The 11844-nt window shown below is 38.1% G+C and overlaps 1 pseudogene; it reads left to right on the plus strand.

The window, feature by feature from the left end:
- The first annotated feature begins 1023 nt into the window (after positions 1–1023).
- LOC126599035 (threonine dehydratase biosynthetic, chloroplastic-like) lies at positions 1024–9861 on the plus strand (annotated as a pseudogene).
- Positions 9862–11844: the final 1983 nt, after the last annotated feature.

Consider the following 11844-nt stretch of genomic DNA (forward strand, 5'->3'; position numbering starts at 1 on the left):
ATGTGTTTGTTGAAAGCCTATGTGGTAAATTTGCATTTGGTGGTTTTGTTTTTAGTTTAGGTACGGCCAATTAGGTTCGATCGATTCGGTACAATCAGTTAGGTACGTAGGATGTGAAGTACAGATGGAAACATTGTAAGTAGAATAGGGTGTGATGTGAAGGTGGGGGATCTAATCTCATTGAAAAATAGTGTAATGTACATCGTAGCTGGGTAGGGATTGAGGATATGGCCTAAAGTATTTGCTAGCTGTGAAGTGCCATCATTTTTTTGAATTTTTATACGGTCATTTAGGTCTCGTCGATCGGTATAATCAGTTAGGTACGTTACATAGGATAGGTTCAATCGTTTCGGTACAGTCAATAAGATCCAGAAAACTTATGTTTGATTCCAAACAACACCTGATGACTTATATTTGATTTTGAACAACACCAGAAGAACCATTGCTATAATTGAAAAACTTATATATGTTTGCTCAGTTGTCTGAGCTTGACAATGATTTTTACAATAATGGGTTGCCTTCAAATCCAACACCAATCAGCAATCCCAGATTGGATTACGGGTTAAAAAGCGTGGAAATTGCCAGTCAATGTCACAACGTCACAACAACGGTAGGTGCAGTTGACGATGAGTAATAAAACTAAAATCACCAAAAAAAACCTAGTTTTATCGATTTCGGGTTCATTATATAGAAAAGAAGCGTGAACATCGTCATCAGCAGAGAAGGAGAAAAAAACTTCATTGCCGCCGAAGATGGGGAATTCCATTGTAACCGAAAGAGGAGAGATGTGAAAAATCAATAAATACAAAACATTAAAACATTGATTTGTACCTAAGGGTAAGTAGGGAAACTAAAACTACAATAAAAATGATTAAATATGACATGGTATACAATAATCTAACAAGGAGTACTATTTTTAGTTTTTAATCTATTGAAAAAATAATCTTATTTAGGGATTAAAATGAAGTGTTCTAATAATTTTATTCTTGCGTCGGTGGTGAATTTGATCATATTTACGTGCGAATGCAATGCACAAGATCTCCAGGTCCTTCACAGTTTTGGGACAAGAGTGTGGGAACCTCTGCCACTCCCCTCTCCCTCGCAAATAAAATTGCCGCCATTTTCAACAAACCGACAAAGGAGGTGCTCCGCCTCTGCCCGGTCCATTCCCTGCTCCTCCGCTCCAAACGCCTCCACTCCCACCACCACCACCTCCCCAGCATGCCTCACAATCTCAGCACCAGCCGTCCGATTAAGCCCCTTCGTTTCAGCTACGCTGTGCCGACCGAAGTCCGAGATTTCCGTTGAACCATGCGCCTCTTCTGTGTCATTGGAAACCAGAACGACGCTGCCTCTGCATCCCAACCGGGTCTCTGCCAGTTCGCTCCAGTACACGCCCGGCTCCTCGAAGCCTTGCCCGACCGTTCGGCCACAGAGGGAAACGACAATAGGAACATTGTCGACGCCAGGGAGTACTTAACTAATGATAGGGATTTTTATCACCTGAAAAGTAGGGATAAAAACATTTAAAAATACTTGTAAGAGTACAAGGTTATTGTAGTATAGCAGCTCAAGTATGGTCATTTTACGCAGGGATTGAATGAATAATTTATGTTAATACCAAACTTAATTAATTATTTGAAAACAAAGTTTAGAGAAAGGTGATTTAACGATCTAAAATATTAAAAACGAATTTAATTAAAAACAATTAAATAAATTGAGAAAGTAAAGAAAACCAAAAGAAAATAGTTTTGCAAACACTAGAGTTCCGCCGTCACCTTAACAATCCTACGTAGTTCTTCCAATTATTTATGACTTACACATGCATATTTGAAGGTTAGGTTTTCCTAAAGTATGCTCTACTTGGAACCTCCAACATAAAACTTATATCTAACATGCAACCCGTTCGTGACATCCAAATCAAATGTGAACATGCAAGACTCATTAAGTTTTGTGAAAACCTTTTGAAAAACCATATAACCCTTAAGACGTGTCGTCCATTCTAAGAAGTTGCACGTATTAACCACAAGAAGCCAGCGCCAATTCCAGGGACAACCCTCCGCCAAAATTGCATAAAATTACTTTTCTAAATATCCTAATGGTGGCCAATCATCAAGACAATTAGATAGTTTTAACTCAGTGATTAATAATTCAAAAACTTGTATGCATAATATCATAAGCAAATTGAAAAGAAGCTACATATTCTTGCTAAGGCTCGTGGCCTCGCCCTAGCAAACGAAACTAGTTACTAACAATCATAAAATAAAATATTATTAAGAACATGGATAGAGAACACCTTGAAAATAAACTTGAATCGTCAAAGCCTAGCAAAGTTCTCCAAAATATTATGCGTTCTTCTCCCTCCCTCTCCCTAATGGCTAAAAAACCTTATTTATACTACTACAAAATAAAATCCTCACTAGAAAAGGTCTTAGAATAATACTAGGAAACATAATAAAATAACAAAACAGAAAATAAAAGGTTTCCTATTTGAACTATAATTCGGAGTTCTCAGAAAATTAGTCTTTTGACCAACCAAATCAACTTCGATTTGGTTCCAAAATCTCTCTTTTTAAAGCTGAAGACATCCCTACAAATCTTTAGAAGGTTCGATTTGATCCCAAAATGTCTCTTTTTAAAGCTGAAGACATCCCTACAAATCTTTAAAAGGAATCTTCCTCAAAATATACCATCTTGACCTTCAAAATACCCAAAAAGTCCATAAACGTCAATCTGGGAAAGCTGCACGCTGGGCCATTATTTCATTGCCACGGTCAAACGACTTGGTAGAAAAATCTGGAATTTTGATACAATCATCTTGAAAGACTCACGAACATCCTCCAATTGGAATCACTCCAAAATTCATCCGTTTGGTTACTTTTTGTTCCAAAGGAAGTCCAATGTCCTACATTGAAAATATATACAAAGTATCAAAATTCTACCAAAATAACTAATAAACTATAACTAAGATTATGGTAAAATATATAGCATAATATCGACTCATCAACTAACATTCTGTTGTCAAAGGTCTATGACGTGGCCATCGAATCCCCATTAGAATTGGCTACGAAGCTCTCGGAGCGATTGGGAGTGAATATGTGGATGAAAAGAGAGGACTTGCAGCCCGTACGTGTGTTGCTCAATTGTTGATTTGAGTAGAATTTGAATTGGAAAATTTGGAGATTTTTATTTTTTATTTTTTTTAGGAGGAAATGAGAGCTGATTTTATTCATAAGTTTAAGAAAGCATACAATCTTGGAGGAGGGAATCCTGGACAAGATCCGGAGGTTCCTCCAACCAAAGACTAGAAAAATTATAAAACAAAGCCACCTTGGCCATTCTATGTGCTGCAGAATTAGTGGTTTGACCAACATGGTAAACTCTAACGGATTCAAAACCCCGTAAACTCGACTTAATGTCCTCAATAAATAGTCCATCAACAGAGGTTTCACAGTTAAGGCTGCCAATAGCTTGAAGTTGTGGTGTTCGAATTTGTAGGTTTTCTCGTTCAAGCTTCATGGAGCTTACAACATGATGGCAAGGCTTCCGAGGGAGCAATTAGATCGTGGGTTTATTTGCTCTTCAGCCAGAAACCATGCCCAGGGTGTTGCCTTGGCTACTAAGAATTTGAATTGCAGTGCCGTGATTACAATGCCGGTCACCACACCAGAGATTAAGGTACCTTTTTTTCCTTTGGAGCTAGTTTTTTGAAATTGAAATTTGTGTGGTTGGCTTATTGAATGTTTTGATTGCGTATTGCTTTTGTATAGTGGAAGTCGGTTGAGAGGTTGGGTGCCATGGTTGTTCTTATAGGGGATTCATATACGATGAGGCTCAAGCTTATGCTAAGAAGCGGGCGAAAAAGGAGGGAAGGAACTTTGTACCTCCTTTTGATCACCCGGATGTTATTATGGGGCAGGGCATAGTTGGGATGGAAATTATACGCTAAACAAAGGGTTCATTGCATGCAATTTTTGTGCTTGTTGGGGGTTGTGGCCTTATAGCTGGTATTTCTACATATGTAAAGAGGGTTGCTCCAAAGGTATATATGGTTTTGCTGTTTTCAACTTTCTTATGATCTTGAGGCTTTCTTCTCGGAAAAAGTTGATCTTTTATTTCCTTGTTGTTTTGAAATAAGTCTTTAGTTTCATATCGTGTCATTTCGAAAGATTGCTGATTGTGTCATCTCTTACGCAGGTAAAGATTATTGGTGTGGAGCCCTTTGATGCAAATGAAATGGCGTTGTCACTACATCATGGCCGTGAAAGAGGTCGGTGAAGAGACCTTCCGCTTATGCAAGGACATGGTTGATGGTGTAGTTCTTGTTAGCCGTGATGCTAACTGCGGCTCAATAAAGGTGAAACGTTTTTCAAGTCTTGAAATTTTTGAGATCTTAAAAGTTACAATCTTAATGTTTTTTATGTAGGATATGTTTGAGGAAAGAAGGGGCATTTTAAAACCAGCGGGTGCACTTTCTCTTGCTGATGCTGAAGCTTATTGCAAGTATTATGGTCTTGTGGAAAAATGAGTTTTGATATACTTCCAATAATGATTTTTGTTTACAGCAAGAGCACAATATAAAGTAGCAAACAAAACACAAGGGAGATGGGACACGCCACATTCTCCTTGATTTAAGGACTAAACAAATGGATTTTGACTGATTACAAGGCATTCCTTGATTTAAGGAGATTTACATCAAACAGTCACCTAAAAACCCTAGTTTCTAGGAGCACCAGCATGTTGTTGCAGGAAGTATGATGCTCGCAGGAAGACTGCAGGAATGAGCAGCGATAAGACTTGCTGCTACTGAAAACTAGGGTGGCTGCAGGTTTCCCTTGTTGTGGCTTTTCGTTCAAGACTCTCCCTCAAGCTGGATCCATAAGATTAATGGAGACAAGCTTGCCAAGAAGGTGCTGAAAAATGTGTAGCTGGCAATGCCTTGGTAAACAAATCAGCCAATTGATCATGGCTACGAGTAAAGAGAGTTTGAATAACTTTGGATTGAACTTGAGCTCGCACATAATGGCAATCCACCTTAATATGCTTGGTACGTTCATGGCAAACTGGATTGGATGCAATGTGCATCGCAGCTTGGTTGTCGCGCATAAGGGGCATCGATGCATTGCTAAGGAACCCTAAATAAAAAAGAAGACTTTTAAGTCATATAAGTTCACACACAGTGGAAGCCATTGCTCGATATTCCGCCTCAGCACTAAAGTGAGCAATGACATTCTATTTTTTGCTTTTCCAAGTGACCAAATTACCACTCATGAAAGTACAATAACCCGTGGTTGACTTTCGATCGACAACATTGCCCGCCCAATCTGCGTCTGTAAGCCTTGTATTTGGGTTGAACCATTATTTCTCATGAGAATACCACGCCTAATGGACCCTTTAAGATACCGTAGTATCCTCTCAACAACATAAAGATGTGTAACAATGGGAGCATGCATAAATTGGCTAACAAGACTCATGGCATAAGTAATATCGGGTCGTGTAATAGCAAGATAAATGAGTTTACCAACTAATCGTTGATAGTAACTTACGTGAGTGAGAAGTTCCTTAGCCGTGTCCAACTTGAGCTTGCAATCCAAGGGAGTAGTGACTGGTTTACAATAAAGCATGCTAACCTCTTGAAGAAGATCCAACACGTACTTTCTTTGGTTCAAAAACAGTCCATTATGGGAAGTTGCCTTCTCAATGCCAAGAAAGTAGTTTAGCTTACCAAGATCTTTGATAGCAAACTTCTGATGAAGAGACTGTTTGAGGGACACAATCTCGTCCATATTTTAACCAGTTATGATAAGATCATCGACGTAAATTAACACCACCAATTTACCCAACGAACCTATGCAAATAAACAAGGATGAATCTACATTACTCTTAGAAAATCCTACCTCTTCCAAAACCGAACTTAACTTAGCGTACCATGCTCGAGGAGACTGTTTTATCTCGTAAATGGCTTTGTGGAATTTACAAACAAGGCCATTTTGGGAGGCTTGAGGATGTCCAAGGGGTAGTTGCATATATACTTCTTCTTCAAGTTCCCCATGCAAGAATGCATTTTTCACGTCCATTTGGAATAAGAACCAACCTTGGTTGACTACCACAGAAAGAAGAACCCGAACTGTATTTATCTTTGCTACAGGTGCAAAAGTCTCCTTGTAGTCCACCCCATACATTTGAGTAAAGCCCCGAGCCACCAATCATGCTTTATAATGCTCAACTTATAATGCTCAATAGAGCCATCAGAATGAAATTTGAGTTTGTAAACCCACCTACAGCCCACGGCTTTCTTGCCACAAGGGATGTGGACAATACTCCAAGTGTGGTTGTCATTAAGGGCTCACAATTCCTCGTCTATAGCTTGTCTCCATTTGTTATGAAGATTGGCTTCCTGAAATGTATTGGGTTCATGGTGGTTTGAGATAACACTACGAAAAGCTACATGGGAAGGTGAATAGTGATGATATGCGAGAGTGACTGAATTCCATGCTGCAATGGTAACATAATCTAGCAGTTTGGGTAAAGGTTGGCATGCTCTTGAAGGATTTCTTCTAACTGGAAGTGGGTCAACCTCTTGACGGCAGAAAGATGTTATGGCTTCGTCATGGGACTGTGGCACATGGCAGGGACTTAAAGAATCAGGAGAATGAGAGGCATCAGAAGCAGGAGCATGAGCTACATCAACTTGAAGATAGTCTAAGTTAATATCCCTACTAGGATTAGGCAGCGGATTCAAATCCTCCCAAGTCTCCCCCTTACTTGAATCTGCGGTTCTTTTGTGAAAATAAGGAATGGAATCCTCAAATTTTACATCTCAAGACACCACAATCTTGTTAGTAACATGATTAAAACATTTATACCCTTTCTGAGTTGAAGAGTAGCCCAAAAATACACACTTAATAGATCGGGGATCCAACTTATAACAATGATGCTTGAACATGCACAAAACATGTACATCCAAACACTTTTAAATGTGACAAATCTATGGGCCGATTCTTAAGAACTTCATAGGATGATTTGAACCCCAAAATTCGACTTGGAAGCTTGTTTATCAAATATGTGGTAATGAGCATGCCTTGTGACCAAACTTCTTAGGAATGTTCCTGTGAAGCATCAGAGAACATGTCTTCTCTAGGAGATCTCTATTTTTCCTCTCGGCCACCCCATTTTGTTGGGGTGTCCCAACACAACTTGTTTGATGAAATATGCCATGCATGCTCAAATATTGTGTCATGTTGTTAGACATGTATTCGGTGCCATTATCCGATCTTAATGTGTGAAGGTTGGACTCAAAATGAGTAGTAACAAGGTTGTGAAAGTCTTTCAACATTGTAAACACTTCACTTTTGAATTTCAAGAGATATAACCAAGTGATTCTTGTGAAATCGTCAACAAATGTCACAAATTATTTGTAGCCATCAAATGATTCATTAATTGGACCCCAAATGTCCGAGTGTACAATTTCAAAAGGCTTACTAGCTCTAGACAAGGAAGAATTAAAAGGTAGTCTAGCCAATTTGGAGAAATTACAAGTGTCACACTTTATAAGAGTTTGACACATAGTAGGAAATAACTTAGACAAAATAGGTGTGGACAAATGTGCTAGACGTTGGTGCCATAAATGTGGATCTTGGGGCTGTTTTGAACTTGAGGCTGCACTAACTTGGAAGGCTTTGGACAGTGAGCCATTTCTTGGCAAATAGTAAAGACCATTGAGAAAGAAACCTTCACCAATCATCTTCCCAGTGACTAGGTCTTGAAAAATCACATTTTTGTTTTGTGAGAAATTGCAAGACAGTTTAAAGTGTTGGTCATTTTTCCAAGGAAAGAAGTTGAAAAGGGAAGGCAGGGACATATAGGGCAGTGGACTCAACTTGGTTCGAAATTAACCTAATTTTTCCTCTACCCGTAACAGAGACTCTTTTTCCGTTAGCAATAGAAACTGGAGATGACATATTTTGAAATTCATGCAAGTTTGTTCTTTGGTTTGTCATGTGATAAGTGGTACTCGAATCAATGATCCAACAATCATGCACATAACTATTATTTAGAGCAGTAGAAAAAGAATGGAAAATACCTAATACAGCTTCATATGGTACACCTTCAACCTCTGCTAAAAACCCTTCAAACTTGCCAAGCATAGCAAAATGCTTCTCGGATTCAGTCACCACTGCCTCTTCAACCTTTCCATTCCCTTTCTTGTGTTGAAGAAATGAAGCAAATTCATTTATTAAAGCAACAGGACTTGAAGTAAAATCCAACAGCCCATAAGTAGCGACATGATTTGAAGTAGACTCTATGAGGCTTGCCATATGACTGACTTTGTATGGTGAGCTAACAACAACCTTGTATGGTCCCTTGATGTCCTTGTTGAACTTTGGTTTCAGCTTGGGATGAAGTATCCAGCACCAATCCTTGGAGTGACCAATCCCGCGATAGCCAATTCCAGGACAATGATCACACTTCAAGTCGGGGCACTTACCTTTGTAAACCTTCACCTCAAGTGACTGGTAATTCGAGGCATAAGCTCGAGATTCCCACACGGCAACTTTGGTGTACAATCCCATAACTTGTCTTATGACCTCTTCACGTTGAATGGTGGCACACACTCTCGAGAAAAACGGAAGCTCTGAAGTCATCAAAATGTGACTTCTTAAGTCTTTATACTCTGAGCTCAAGCTTGCTAATAATTGAAAAATGCTGTCATCCTCGGCTCTTTTTAACAACATGGTCGCATATGTGGTGTAAGGTCGATAGACATCTAGCTCATTCCATATAATGGTAAGGTTGCCAAGATGTTGCACGAATGACTTGTTTTCTTTTTGAAGAGCTGTAACGTCTCTCTTGAGTTGAAAGACGTGGGCCGAGTTGTTTTGATTGCCATACATTTCCTTCACTTGGTCCTATAGATGTTGTGAGGAATTAGAATAGCTGAAAATTTCAACAATTTTCCTCTCCTTAGAATTTAGCAACCATGACATAACTAACTGATCTTTGAACAGCCATGCTTCATAATTTTGAGCCGAAATTTCTGGTGCTTGAATGACTCGATTGATGAAGCCGAGCTTGGCCCTTCCACCAAGAGCCAAAGTAACTACCCTTGACCAAGGAAGATAATGAAACTCATTCAGCAAAACTGAACTGAGTCTTTGATTTGGGTTGATATCAACCTCAGAGAAATTTGTAGCCGATGAAGCAAGAGAGCTCTCAGCTTCTTGATTGACTGAATTTTCTTCTGCCATATTGTTGGTTGAGAAGAGTGGAAAATCACGACAAAAGGTTGCAAAGTCGGGCCTAAGAAGGGCACTGTTTTGATACCATGTGGAAAAATGAGTTTTGATATATTTCCGATAATGATTTGTGTTTACAGCAAGAGCACAATATAAAGCAGCAAACAAAACACAAGGGAGAAGGGACACGCCACCTTTTCCTTGATTTAAGGACTAAACAAATGGATTTTGACTGATTACAAGGCAATCATTGATTTAAGGAGATTTACATCAAAAATTCACCTAAAAACCCTTGTTTCTAGGAGCAACAACATGTTGTTGCAGGAAGTATGATGCTCGCAGGAAGATTGCAGGAAGGAGCAGCGATAAGACTTGCTGCTACCGAAAACTAGGGTGGCTGCAAGTTTCCCTTGCTGTGGCTTTTCGTACAAAATGTCTTAAAGGAGAAAATGTTGTTGCAATAGCCAACAGGGCAAATATGAACTTTGATAAACTGAGAGTGGTGAGTGAACTTGCTAATGTTGGGTGACAACAAGAGGATGTACTCACAACTGTTGTGCTCGAGAAGTCTAGGAGCTATAAACATTATTATGAACTGATATACTATACTATGGTTTTTTGTTAAGGTTCTAAAAGACGCTAGGCGCTAGTCGGCCGATGAACTAAGGCCTAGCGTCTAGGCTGCTAGGCAGTGGCGAAGCCAGAAATTCAAGCTAGGATGGGCCTTTAAACTAATGAAAGAAATTAGAAAAAAAAATAGTAATATCATGGAAATTTTGATTCAAACAAGAGTGATGGAGCTTTAAAATTTGTATGAAAAAATTAGTATTGAGAGATGTCATAGTAAATAGAACCTGTGTTGACATCTAGCGCAACATTGATAATAACATTATAACTAGCTCAAACTATTATTACGATATTTTTCTTTTAATATTATTGAATCTTCCTCTCGAATATATATACCTTGTTTTATATGAATTAACAAAAAAAATACGCTATTATTACAATATTTTTCTTTTAATACCATTGAATCTTCCCCTTGAATATATATATACACACCTTGTTTTATATGAACTAACAAAAAAATAATTGGCTTAAAAGAAATCAGAATGTTGGCACAAGGGTAGTTATGTATGGTAATTGGTAAAAACATACCAAAAAGTAGCTTTTCGTCAGCAAGCATCGGCCCTAGGACCTAATGAAACCTCTAAAACCTGATATACAAACACACCACATGCACATTATGGAAAAAATAACTACACAATCGATATAGAGTTAACTCCAGGATGGGCCCTGGACTACCCTAGTCTCCATGTGGCTCCGCCACTGCTGCTAGGCGGGGCCTAGGAGGATTTAGATAAATTTATTATATATCTTTAGTATTTTAATGAATTTGGCGGTATGAAATAAAACTTCAAATGATTACAAGTCCGTAGTAATTTATAAAATATTTTTTTTAGAGATCATATTAATTTCTGTTGGATTTAAAGAGAAATAAAGGTGTCAAATATGTGGATGTAGAAAATAAAGTGGCACATTAGGACGCATAAAGATGGGACTCTACACCAATACTTAATAGTAAAGACATCTTCAGCTTGACACCCCATCATTTTTTATGAGAAAAATCAATATGCTAGGGCCTGATAGCCTATGGTTTTTTACAAAAAGCAAGCAACTTGATGCTAGCTGTCCAAACTTGATTGGAGAGAAACTAAGAAAAATTAAATAAAAAAAGTATGAGAGTGGTCAGGTGGTGTGAAAGGAAAAGAGAGAAAGTCATTTCTCATCGTCTTTATCTCTTCCTCTTCGCCAAACAGAGAACCAGAAACTCAGAAAGGCAAGAATGTAGATGATTTGCATTCTTGAAAATGGAACAAAATTGAAATTCATTGACCTCCTAGGCCACTCAATCACCCGCCTAGGCCACCCAGGCCATATCGGCGGCTGCCTAATGAATCTTTTTTTGTTTAGGGAAATTAGCTAATTGAGTATAATATAATGACGACATTGCTACAATGGAAAAAAGATGGACATTTTTAAGGGATATGCCTAGCTAATTATCCATTCAACAAGCAAGTGAAGACTGTTACTACTACAATGGATCTTGATGACTACATAAGGAGGCATTTTGAACATGGTAGGCATTTTGATGGCCCCGAGGACTTTAGTAAGAGTGATGGTGATGATGTTGATGAAGAAGATGAAGAAAATCACCATGACCAAGGAGAGATGAAAGCATTAAGAAATAGCATAGCCATAAGTTTGATAAATGCATCTAATATATTATTTTTGTATTGAATAACTTTTACGTATTTAATCTCTTTGATGTATATAATATGTAATTGACTGTATTTCAATTAACTTCAGAACGTAAGACTATAATTATATATTTGATAGTATTTTAACTACATTTTTCTAATATTTTAAAGTAATTTTGTCATAGTAATTATTTAAAATGGAGCTAGGTAAAGTAAGATAGAGATTATAAGAAGAAAAAAAAAACAGTAGATGTAACAAATGACCAATATTTAGGTTTTGATTCCTAAAATATTTCGAATCATAAAAACCCATATTGATCCTTAAGAGGATCTCCAAAGAAGATGTCAAA

Source organism: Malus sylvestris, chromosome 14 (genome assembly GCF_916048215.2).
Source record: "Malus sylvestris chromosome 14, drMalSylv7.2, whole genome shotgun sequence".
Lineage (NCBI taxonomy): Eukaryota > Viridiplantae > Streptophyta > Magnoliopsida > Rosales > Rosaceae > Malus > Malus sylvestris.